Below are 13,636 nucleotides of genomic sequence, written 5' to 3' on the forward strand. Positions count from 1 at the left end.
ACCTTATTTCTACCGTTTCTACCTTACGACGTTTCTACCTTATTTCGGTACTCACGCTTGTCGAAAACGCGACGAGCAATTGCCGAGAGTGATAACGCGGGAGTGTGCTGCTTGCGCCGGCAGGACGCGTAAAAGAAAACGCCGAGGAGCTCAAGAACTTGACATTTGTCTTCTGAGCGACTGAAAGCAGGCTTTGCACTCACGAATCTGTCTTGAGTGCGACTAGAAGGCATTCTGCGAGTGTGTAACGGGGTGTGGCTCAGAGCCTGTGTTGTAGCCACCTCTGTGTACTTGGCGTACCATCGCGTCGACTGAGGCCAAGTTGTTTTGGAAACGCTCAGTCACCCGTGTATTTGTGTTCTTAAAGTGCAGGAAACAATGCCCGGGAAGGGAGGTATGCTTGAAAATCGGATGTTTCCTTCAGGTTTTATGGCATTGTTTGGGAGTATATTTGCTACGAAAGGTATGTTAAAGTGAATTTATCACTAATGCCGCTCATTCACCACTTACGCACGTTTCGCCTCTACACGCAATATTCCTGTTAGGTAAATCTACGAAAATAATACATGCTTGTAATTTACTTTCTTCAGCTGATGGCATCCAGTGGAGCTTCGTACGGCTACGGCTGCTGCTTACCTGGTGCCTCAACTTTGGATAAATGCACAAGAAGCTCAGAACGAGCATTTATATAGAGCAAAATAAACATTTCGTCATTCCAGAAAACCTCTTGCGTTTTCTTTATGAAATTGCACGTGACACAGATTCGGTGGAGGCTTGTAAAGATCGTACGCAATCGTTTTTACTAAATAAAACGATTCCGCGCCAAGGCCGCGCGTGGTTCAGCAGTAGAAGTGAACAAAAAAGAAAATGTCGCGCCGATCAGCGGAGCCGGGGTGGCGTGTATACCAACTGGCGTTCACAACGCGCGCGCCCAAAATCGAAACAGGAAGATGTTAATATCATCCGCTTGGTTCGCTACAGTCAATTCGGCCGCTGGGCTCTATGGGAGTGTCCGCTGTTGAAGTTTCTTTCTCTATAGCCGAGCTACGGAGCTTCGCCGATTCCGCTAGGTGGCAGAGCACACCAAGAAAAATGCGACTGTGGCTGCGGCTAGCAGCTTGACAGGAGGCACGGCCCAACATGTGCGAAGCATAGTCAGGCCACGCCGTCACGTGGTTTCTGTAAAATGCACCTGAGCGTCGTTGTTGGGTTCTTCTGCCACAGCCTGCTTTCACCGCCGTTTCATGGTAAGGCTACAGCAAGTTCTTTTGCGCGGTGTTAACGACTTGTTCTCTTCGCATTTCGTTATGTCACTGTTAGCCGCATGAACGAGTGACGGCGGCCTTGAAGCCATGAACAGCTGCTGCCCATTTGCTACGCTGACTTTCACTTCGCATTCTTTTTTTTATGCGCAGGAATGAGCGGTGATACTAGCGATAACAGTGACGCGGCAGCGTCCGAGCTGCGAGGCACGTTCGATACAATGACGAAGTTAGAAAATAAAATTGTTCGTTAATGCGGCCTATGAACACATGCCGTTCGGGACAGAGAGCTTTATGCTATGCGAAGCGACTGCTGAAAAAGTTTGGTGCTCTACTTTTGCAAAAGAAATGTAGGTATATCTAAAGCGGGACACGTGCAATATTTGCAGTATGGCAATAACGCGCTAACTCTCAACCTCTGTGGCAGGTTATGTGCGCTCGAGCTTTGTTAGCTGTTCTGCATTGGGCTGAAGATATGTTTTCATGTTTTAATTGTGTATGGAGTTGGTTACCATAGAAAGCTCTTTCTTAGGGTTTATAAACGCGCTTCCTTAGCCAAAAAATACGCATTACATGAAGTAACGCAGCATCTCCATAACAAAGCTTTGCAGGCTCCAGTATTGCTTATACGAAAGAACGTAGCGTCTACATTCAATAGTTTGAAGCCTCCAGTATCAGAAGACGATTGCAAGGCTTCGAAGACAGCAGGTGAAGACCCCCAACACAAAGTGCTTAATTGCAGCTGTTTAATGACGGACACGATGGCTTACACATTCGAGATGAGGATGTTGGTGCGTGCTTAATTATTTTTGCAGCATTTTATTTCAGCACGTAACCATTTACATAATTATGCTACCCTAATGCACCCTCCTTCGCAGAAGAACAAGAAAAAAAGTCATGTCTTTTTTTCTTTTAGAACAATCCCACTTTGAGCAAATTAATTGCTGGCGTGTATGTACAGTTCTTTTTTCTTTCATTATCTGGGTATTTGCAACACGTCTTCTGTGTGTTTTGCTTGTGCAAAGTTATTGCCATCACGACATTAATTTCCGACTATTCTCCATTACAGCGGTGGGCCTCTGTCGATTTTCGGAGTTCTGGCAGCCAGATGGCAACCAGCTAGTTCCGGTCCTGATAGGATGTCACGTGGGCTGAGATCCCAAGACAACCCGAACCTGCCCGAAATTTGCAACATTGAACGCCGGGACAGCTGGCCGAATGTAAACATGCTACCAGCATGGCAGCGTCCGGTGAGGCCGGCGCGCGCCTGGCGTAGTCGGCCCATTCATGCGTTGCCAGCTTGAAAATATATAGCTGCTTTCAGGGATACGATCACTCTCGCGTGATTTCACGCGACTCGGCACAGGGCGCACACTGGGCCAACACCACCTTGTGCAGCCCAAGAGATGGCCTCCACGCGTCCAGTGACAAGACGCGAAATCGTGCGTAAGTGATTGTATCCTCAAAAGCGATAGCTCGAGGATTTCTGCTCGCAGCAATGAAGTCGCCCACCGGCGACATTGATGAGTTGGCGTTGTGTCATCACTTCGCAACACATGAAAAAGCAGCATATAGGGTACGTCTTATGCGCACAAAATTACCTGCCGACCTGCTTGGGCTTCCATTTCAGAAAGTTTGTCGTGGCTGATGATGCTTCTCATTTTGACCCTAAGGAGCTGGGGACGCGGCTGGCGCGTGAAAATGCAGGCCACCTGTGACCAGCGAAAACTTTCACCCGAAAAACAACATTAGTCGCGGTCATTAGAGCAATAAGCCAGTGTACGTGTGCCTATTACTCAAACAGTGCATTCTTAAATCAACGGCCTACAGTTCGAACACACATCGGTTTCGAGCTGCCACCCGAGCAGACGACGGAGGGACGGAGCGAACACGGGCTAGCCTCAACGCCTGTTGCAATGTTGCTAAAGAAGTCATTTCATATTACGGTAGTATATTACATTTGTGTCATTATTTGTAGGCCCTCCCCTGTATAATCCTTCATAAAGATGCCCTCAAGCTACAACAAACGAATAAATATATAAATAAATATACTCTTTTCTTTACCAGCGTTGGTCAGGCATGCGTGAGCGGGTTCGCTATCTATCTATCTATCTATCTATCTATCTATCTATCTATCTATCTATCTATCTATCTATCTATCTATCTATCTATCTATCTATAACACGGACTGTTTTTTGGGCGAACCAGTGTCCAGCAAAACAATTCACAGTCATCACAGTGATAGCGGCCACCACCACACTCGTCGGATTTTGAAATCTGATGTGTGGATTTGACGCGCCGGCTATTTTTACTTGGCTCATTTAAGGCTTCGCTGGTGCTCGCACTAGTTCCATAATGTACAGCACTATTGGCGTCACGCACGCGCTCTGATTATAAAAAGTTTCGGCGAGGAAACAACACATGCAATCGCCTACATTAATCGAAAATGTTACGTTACATGCAGGCGCGTCCTGCACTGAGCGAGAACATTTAACAGTTGTTAGCCTGGAAAAAACGCGGCCACCGGCAAAAGATGAAAGCGAACAGTACATGCCCAAGACCACGCATCAGTAAGCGAATGTTCTTTGATAGTGTTGGCGTAGGCGGGGCGAAAGAGTCACGTGCGATTCTTTCGTTCGGTAACTGTTCACACTCGGGCTTCTAACAGAAATTCAACCATTTTCTGAGCCCTAGTGCACTCACTGAGGCCATCTACAGGCTATCGGCCCTTCCGGTTTCAGGAATAAACAAGTCTAACGAAGAAAAACGGCTCTATAGTTCAGCTTTCGCATCAGTGTTGTTCATTAAATTTTTTTTCTGTGTACAATGTCAGCACAAGAAACAGTGACCGTCAATCTGACGCGCTATAAGCATGCACACGTATATGAGCGTTCGCCAAAGGCTGCCAGCGGGGCCAGTCGACGGTTCTCAGACTGCGATATGTACGGGCGTGTCCGTTAAACGGATCGTCGAACTCAGAAAATGTTGCGTTTCCCTTGCGCGCAGAACGAGAAACGGCTGCCAAAATCGGCAGTTGCAGCTCGTACAGCGTCTAGTGTTGGCGGTTTCTTTCAGACTTTCTTTATCGAAGTTAATATGCCAATCGTAAAAGAAAATCAGCGTTGTGGCACTTGAATGCATACTATTGAACGCGTACAACAATTTGTTCTTCCAGATGTAGCCGTAAGTTCTCATTGCGGGACGAAAGCGCATCGACCATGTCTGCGCGAGACAACTAAGCACTAAAACTGCGGCTAGCAGTTGACATGGTAAACTTTTCGACAAGCGACGCTATATTTTCACTGCCACCCGCCAAGAAATCTCCGCTACACTCGCAGACACATTATTTCCTGTTCCCCATTATCGTGTGCCTTATTTGGAAGGTTATTACTGTGGGGGGGACTCGACTATCACGCCTCCCCTGATGTTTTCCCCGAATGGCGGTCCTGTCTCCTGTAATCCAGCTTCTCCGCGTGGCTAAGCGGCGGCGGCGGCGCTCGGTGCCATTGCAGCACATTACGAGAGATGGCGCGAGTTTTGCGCTGCTATCGCCACCTAACGGTGGGGTTAGTCAGGCGAGGCAGGGACTAGGCTCTTCCTCTTTGGCTCGGAGTCCTTGACTCGGTGCTAGGTCGTCTCTCGAGGCCTAGGAGCAGGACACCGGAATGAACACGACTGTTTGAAGGCGCCACCGTTCGCCTGACCGTACACGTGAACGACGAAGCGTTAGTGTCCAGCTTGGGGCAAACATATTCGCTCGATATTCAGTCGCGCTGAGTCGCACTTCTTAGATTTGTCGTGCACCAATCGGCATGTTCTGTAGATAGCGATTCCGCTAGCAGGCATTGTATCTTTAAAGGTGCAATAAAAGCCCCTTGACCGTTTACACTGCTCTGTTGTCGCTCCTTTGTACCAAGAGCACATGTGTAGACCCCACATTACCTAGATGTACTGAACCCTGCCCGTGGAATAATCATTCCTCCAGGGATCAATACCTTTTTTTTTCCTTTAAGTTACATTCCGCAAATCTTCCTGTCAAAACTTGGTTAGAAAAAAAGGGGCTGTTTTGTTCTGTCGTCAACAAACTGCTGTTTGTGGCCACATGCTGAGATTTTTGATCACTGTATTGTAGATTGTGGCGCGTCCCCTGGGACATTCGCCAAAAACACTTCAAAAAGATTTAGATATCACATCATGCACAATCTGGTTCCTGCCTTTTAAGAATTAGTGTACTTCCCCATACGACATGTCCATGGTATTTGGCCTACATAGCCTTTGGCGCAGTAAAATGTGTGACAGGCACAGTGAACCACTGCGAAGCATTCGGTCGTTTTTTCCGGAATCTGCTGCCTGCGTTCGTAGTGTGTACGCTGCACGAGAAACAGCACCGGACTGGTTGCTTTTATTGGACGCTTGCACGTGCTTGCATTAAATTTGAATGCGTTTTGAGTAACCTTAACTTTCTGTAACGGTTTGTTTTTCCTTGTTTCGCTGAGGTTTCTCGCCCATGTGCTAAAGAAAAGAAAAAAAATTCAGGCGTGGCGTAGCCGTAAAGTGCTCGGCTCATTATTCCACGTCGGGAAATCGAATCGCTGTGGTGGTAATCTTCTTCCACTCTTCTTTTTAATGGATCAAAATTATCTCTTGCTTTTTTCATTTCAAGAAATATCTGCGGCAGCCAGGCACCATGCTTTTGTCCCCCTGGAGCTGATTTTCGCATCAATACCGAGCGCCCTCTGGTATCCACCGCCAGTTCAACGCTCCAGCGTCCAGTGCATGACTACTAGGCTTTTTATTAGCTTGAGTGTATCTGCCTCCTTCATGCCATTCTTCTAGTCAGGTACGACGGCGAATCAACCCTACGAGAAGTACAAGATAACATGACGATCCCGGACGAGTACTGCAGTACCATCAGGGTAGCACCAATACCCAGAAATATGGACCCGAACCTGCACAAGGCACGCAGGGAGGCGAGGGCAGAGTACGTGCAAAGGACACTGGCCATCCGGAACGAAACGGTGTATGTTGACGCCGCAACATACGCCGGCAAAGGAGAAGGCAATAAGCATAAAGTGGCGACGGTGATTGGCCCGGACCTCAGGGAAATCACCAGCGCGTCAATACGGAACTGCACGGTAGTTGAAGCCGAGGAAGCGACCGTAGCTCTAGCGGCAGTGGAGGGCTATCGACTAGGCAAATCCCTAGCGATTCTAACAGACTCGCAAACAGCATGCCGGAATTACATGAATGGCAGGATCAGCCGCAAAGCGCTGAACATTCTCCGCTCTAACGGCCGACCCACAGACAAGCAAAGCAAACACGCGATAGTTTGGATACCGGGACACACGAGTGTCGAGGGAAATCTGGAGGCAGATAGGATAGCTCGAGGGTACGCAACGAACCGGGCGTCCAAGAACACTGCCGCCATAGAGGACCCAGAACCGGTAGGCCAAACATACGCTGACACGCTAAACTACTTCAGGGGCGCCAGAATGAGATACCCGGCACCAGACAAACAACTCAACAGAGAAGAAGCCGTAATCTGGCGGCAACTACAAACGGGCACATACCCGAACTTATACATTCTAAACAAAATTTACCCTACCCAATATGAGAACACATGCCCCTGGTGCGGGGACAAGCCCACGCTATATATCACGTGGGCCTGCCAAAAAGCAAAAGAAATAACCATAATAGAAAACCCGAGTGCGGAACAGTGGGAGAGGATGCTTTCCAGCGACATCCTGAAAGTCCAGCAAGGGCTAGTAAGGCGTGCTCGCACGGTAGCTACCCTCAGTGGGGCCCTGGACTAGGGGCACCAACACTGCAAATCAAGATGGAAGAAGCCATCTGAAGAACCGCTAACTCCATATGTGAATAGAGCAAATAAACGTTTTTCACCACCACCACCACCACCGTCCAGTGCATGACACTGGGTCCATAATCCGGCATGGCACAGGACACTGGATAGAGGGTTTTCGAATTGGGGTCTTTTTCTTTTCTTTTTAAATATGTAAGCATTTCTATGGCAACCCAACGAGAAATTTATCCGTCACGTAAGACAATGAATGTCTCATACCGCCTACGCCCACTTAAGCAAGGGCTCATACCCTCATAAGCAATAAAAAAATTCCAATGGCTCATACCCACGTAGGGCTTAGGCTACAAAGCAAAGGGAAGAGTACGGTGCATACATTCATTGAAAACACCCATACGACACACAGAGCAACGTACCTTTCACTAAAGAAGAAGCTAAAAAAAACATTCGAACCAAGCATAAAGCATTGCACACGCCCTTCCGCGAACGTAGTGAGGTTCTTGCAAGGGCTTCGCTAAATTAACCTTAATTTACCTTAATTAACACCGATAGTCGTGAGTTCGACGCCCAATAAAGGTAGAGGGTTGGAGTCCCTTAATAAGCTCTATCCAAATTAACTTTGGCTAATTAACTTCACCTTAACATTAATGGTCGTGGGCTCAAGTGTCGTCATAAACTCTATCTTAATTAAACCTGCCTTATCATGTTTGCTATCGAATATGATGAGCGAAAGAGCGATGAGGGTTGATAAGGGTTTATTCTGGTCGCATGAAGTTCTGTAACACTGATAATGACACCGGGCTGCGTGGAGATGAGCCAAGTTGCACAGTGATTGCGCATACTCAGGCAACTACCAGAGGAGTTCCTGCATGAATTTTTAATTTTTTTTTTCTGTTCGTTTTTCACAAGGTTTACCACATTGCTATGCTTCAGTTTATTTGCCTTATGCCCGGCTCATTTTGTATTTTTATTTGCACCTTTCTTTTAGTTCTCGTATTACAAGCACATCCTTTAACTATGTCCCGCAGTGGATTTGAGCCATTTCCGAAGCAATCATCATTTAGGTCCCAGCAGCTGCGGGGCCTTGACAGAAGAAGAAGACCAAGCAGCGGAACGGTTCAGCTCGGCGCGCTGCCAACATGGGTGAGGTCTACATTCCGCGAGTTTGCCATTTTTATATCGCTTCCGCTTTTCCGGCGCAAACGTTACTGCCGCCGAACGGCGCGTATAGTATATGTGTGCTAATTAAAGCGCAACGCCTATCGGTTACTCACCGAGGCTTCCGGCCATGTGTGTCTCGTGAACGATTCGTCTGCGAATGTTTTGGCCAGGCGGATAACAATCAGCATTTTAAAGCGATTAGCATTCTTACGGTACTTCATGCACTTTCCGGGTGTTGTCTATGTGTCTGTCTGTGTGTCTAAGCGTTTTCCCGCATACTTGTCCATGGTCTAAGGGTTAGATGATCGGGCGGCCATATGATAAGCGAAATGGTTTTGAGATTAAGCGTCGCCCCAACTTGTGTCATAGGAATGCGACATTGCCTATGTGTCGCTCATAAGTTAAGCCATCTTAAGCCAACTTTCAGGCTACCCGCCGTGTTTGCTAAGTGGCTATGGTGTTGGGCTGCTAAGCACGAGGTCGCGCGATTAAATCCCGGCCACGGCGGCCGCATTTCGATGAGGGCGAAATGCGAAAACACAAGTGTACTTAGATTTAGGTGGACGTTAGAGAAGCCCAGGTGGTCCGAATTTCCAGAGTCCTCCAATACGGCATGCCTCATAATCATATGTGGTTTTAGCACGTAAAATCCCATCATTTAAAATAAACTTTCAGGCTGTTTCATGTCACTGATGTGCCGCTTTACAATTAGGTACTCACTTCCGTGTGGTATCCCGTCGAAATAGTCTGTACTGTCACGAGAAGAAACGACAAAGCAGTCAGATTGGAGTGAACGGCTGTCTACTATTCCGCAGCAGCAACCACTAATGCTTCGTTCCTCGTCCTCTACAGTTGTAGAATTAAAAAAAAGTTAATTATTTAGTTTTACGTGCCAAAACCACTTTATGATTATGAGGCACGCCGTAGTGGAGGATTCCGGAAATTTTAACCTCTTGGGGTTCTTTAACGTGCACCTAAATCTAAGCACACGGGTGTTTTCGCATTTCGCCCCCATAGTAATGCGGCTGCCGTGGCCAGTCGGAGAATAAAGCATGGTATTATCTCCTCCCGACAAAAACGGCATGGTCTCGATGCCCCGGTGACAAAAGATGGGAATGAGCTAAGCCAGAAAAGTTTCAGTGGCGTGTAAAGCAGCAAGCAGTAAATATACAAAGGAAAACAAGAAAGAAATTAGTCTGAGGGCTTGGAGAACACCACATAGTTTGAATATCTTTGTCGACGCAAGTGATAAGGCTTCATCTAGACGACGTGAACAACGTCAGAATCAGGCGATCTACTGGTGCGAGCCGAGTTTCAGCTGGGGCAACTTTGTAGCCAACTTTTCCTACGCGGTGCAACGGTGGAGTAATGTAACGGCGCAGTAAATTTTTGGGTGATCTCTGTAATGAATAGGAGCACATGCGCAGACATGATCACCGGAATCGTATGTTGCGGCTGCTCGGCGACTGTACTACCAGCGATCATCATTGCTTTGCTGAGACAAAATATGGAGCCGCGCAATCCGTCGTGTCTCTTCAGCACTCTAAACAAACGAGTCTGTATCTGGCGTGGTCGCATTGGACGCATTGGGAAGAGGGATGCCGTCCAGCATTTGGGTGACTTCGTGGCCGCAAAACAGGCGATAAGGGTTAAGCGATGGTTGAGCCACTGGTTTCCTGGAGCGCAGTATTACAGGCGAATAGGACACGCGGATGCGCTTTGTCCCAGTTTTGTGATCCGTGGCGGCGTACGTGGTAATCAAATGTGCAATCATTTTGTCGAGTCACTGAGTTAAACCATTGGTTGCGGGGGACACGCAGTTGCTGTACGGTAGGAGGTGCCACTGAACTTGATGATTCAGACTGGTTATTCAGACTTGAGGTTCACACTGAATATTTTGACACCCGTGGCGTCGACACCGGATTTTCGGCGACACGGGGCCCTTAACTATATATCGCGTTAGTGCACGACAGGAGTGAGATACAAAGGAAGGACGCCCAGAGAAGCTCGTGTCAAGATTTACGCCGCGTCGCATCTGCACAACGCCCTGTGGGCGCCGTAACTAGGTGGGATCCCTCACGAATTCTCTACAGGAGCTGCCGCGGTTGTCTCCTTGCTCACCCGTAACAGCAACGACAGTAGAGGGAGGAGGTGGCGACAATATTGTCGAGGTAATAGAGAGAGAGAGGTTTTGTGAGCTACAGCGTTACAACTCAGAGTGGCGCCGAAGCATGCACTTGATGCGGACCAGACGAAGGCTCGCATAAAGCGTCGAGCCGTGCAAGCAAGGTGACATTTCACATCCCGCCACGACTGTCGTATGCCGCCAATATATCACTCTCAAACTACGTCAATGAACCCAAAGAGCAGACAAAGCTTCACTTACAACGATTCCCACAGAGCGTGGGATCTGCATATTTTTTTTCAGTACGAGATTTAATATAAACGGCATGCCCTGGCGGTTTTTTGTTTCATGACATTTATTTGTTGGCTGTAATTCTCGAAATTCCGAGGAATAACTTTGTATAGAGTGTAGGACAAATTATGAGCAACTTTCGTGATAAAAAGAACAATTTTAATCCCGCATGGAATGCTTCGCGGTCACCGTCGATTTGAAGAGCTCGCCAGTTAGACTTGCGCGTAAAATCCTGCAGAGACACGACTGCTTACGTAGTGGAATGCGAAAGCACTATATCATTTGTGCAGGTAGGAACGTCATGAACGCGCTCATATTATGCAGTCGTGACGTGGCACCACATCCTCCGCATTGTCTGCGTCGCACGTGCCCAATGACGTACTCACTAGGCCACACCTTTAGTCAGCGATAAGGCTGCGACGCGACGTGTACAATCACGCACGCACTAGGCACGCCTTTAGGAAGCCACAAACGTGGAGCCGCCTCGACATTGGGGAAGCCTGCTCGTCTCGCAACCCGGACGTCAGGGTTCGTTGCGGCAGTGTTTTCCACCACATTGGCGGGGACGCTGGTGGTGCATCCATTATTTATAGCTGATTTTCAACTTCAAGGGTATTAGTAATCCATCTGATGGCTACTTCGTAATAGCCCAAAATATCCTTCATGTAATAACTATTGCGAAACCCGGCATATATCCAGGGACGCATACCCAGTGAACCGAACAGGTAAAATGGTCCGTTTTGAGGCGGGCTCCCCCAGGACAGCATGGCCATGCTCTACCCATTTGATCAGCGATTACCCTATGACCCATGAAGGCAGGACAGAGGCTAGGAGCTGGACTTAGCTGTACATGAAATAGCAGACACATATAGACATACCACAAAGTGGGAATAGATGATAAAGACTGCAATTAGCAAAAAAAAATGTGAATGGCATCACATGGGGGAGCCTACAAGTCAGGATGACATAGAACCCATACCCAAATGGCGGCACACGGGCAAGCCTACAAGTCAGGATGACATAGAACCCATACCCAAATGGCGATACACTCGCAATCTCACCGGCCCATTCATGTATATCTCTCCCCGTTATTGGTTTACGGCGCTTTAATTGGGTGGCTATAATGAAGGTCATGGTAGTGCAGCCTTAAGCAATATGGCTTTGCAAAATTTCACTGTATCGCTATTACTTAGATAATAATATACCCTGTTTAGAAATTACTTGACTTAGAATGCTTCGCGGCGAACGCCTAGTATCTAGTATACAATCAAATTTCCGACAAGTATATAACGCATCAACAAAACTTTTTAAGCACTTTTGAGACCAGCAGACCATTGGCTGTCTTTGAATCCGCAAAGATGGTTACTGACGGTTTGCATTTCAAGTATAGGTTTTTAGTTCTAGTAAACAGTGATATGAAATTATAATTTCAAGCTTCCTGACGTTCACGTTGAGAAGATAATGTTTTTCTAAATTTGATGTCTGTAGGCAGCGTAGTTGGGAAAAAGAAAATGAGGTTTAAAATGTGGTGGCCCCTTTAGGTAGATTTGGCTGATCAAGTTCACATAAGGTGATATATAATAATATTAATAATAATTTGAAAACCCAGTCTTGAACACCTATTCTAAACCTTCGCTAAAGTATTCAAAGCATATACTATTTTAAACAAATTTCCACTCTGTGAAACCGCGCACATTCACTGACCGGTTTCTTGGTTTTCTTGCAGAGGAGCAATCCATGATGTCCGAGATGTCGCAGTCGGGTAAGTAAAACACACATGCCGATGCAGCAATTGCAACTTCTACGCGACAGCGAATGACTGTGCTCTCAATTCAACATTGTCCTGCACCGGCACGCATTTCAGCGCGACACGAGAACACGAAAGTTGCGCTTTCAACAATAACATTGTAAATTATAGCAACGTGAGTGATAGTAACTCCAACTGTCCATCCAGAAACCTGATTTAATGGATGAATGGTTTGGTTTGGTGTTCATTTGGTCGGAAAATTTGAAACGGACCGCGTAGCCTAGGGCCTCATTGCCATACGACCATTTTTGTGAAGCTTCAATTCCCGCGAGATTTAACGTGACTAACGCCGGACGCCAACGTGTTCATTGACAACCGCAAAGTCGTAAATGCCGCGTTACGAATTTTGTAGCAAAGCAAGAGTCCTAAATGGTCGCTTTAATAAAAAGTGAATAATTTCATGACGTCATTCCATGACCGATTTTTTTTTTGGGCTTTGTGACTGGACTCCCAAACCTATTAAACCAATAGGTCGCGCAGTAGTTTGACGTCGAAATACGCTTATTGTAAAGTTAGGTTTAGTAACTGTGTTAGCAGATGGACGTACGTCGCCGTGGATGCACGTATGCCAAAGGTGATGCATTTTAATTTCGGTATTCAGACGGGCATGTTGCCCTCGCCACTCTTAATATCGGTCACAGTCCGGGGCTCCGGTATCGCCAGTCGCGGTATCTCGCGCGATTTGTGCCAGTCGTCGGTGTGTGCCTGCCGCCTACGAGCGAAGGCATTCTTGTCACAATGCCAAGCCGCGGTGTCAGTAGTCAACGATGTGTGAAACGCGAGTGAATTATATGCGTCTCATTATTGCTTCTTTTTTCCAATAGCAATGCCACAGATTCATGAAAAAAAAAACACTTCTAATAATTTACATCTATTAGGGACTGAAACATTGCCACTTGCATGCAGAGGTCAAAAATACATATAATTCACTCAGTAATCGAAATGAGGCGACGCCCCGCTCACTCGAAATCAAAATAAATAGCAGTCATGCGCACCAGCGCTTGCACTCGAACTCACAGTAAAAAAAAAAGAAAAAAGAAAAATCCTAATGAAGCCAGTCTCTTGGTGGTGCGAAGAAACTATGGCTGTGAAATTGAACTGTTTTTCACTATGACCTTTTTTTTTAATTACTGATTTAAGGACCTCACTCAAGTGAAGTGGTCTTTGAGGCT

This window comes from Dermacentor variabilis, chromosome 7 (assembly GCF_050947875.1).
Source record: "Dermacentor variabilis isolate Ectoservices chromosome 7, ASM5094787v1, whole genome shotgun sequence".
NCBI classification, from domain to species: Eukaryota; Metazoa; Arthropoda; class Arachnida; order Ixodida; family Ixodidae; genus Dermacentor; species Dermacentor variabilis.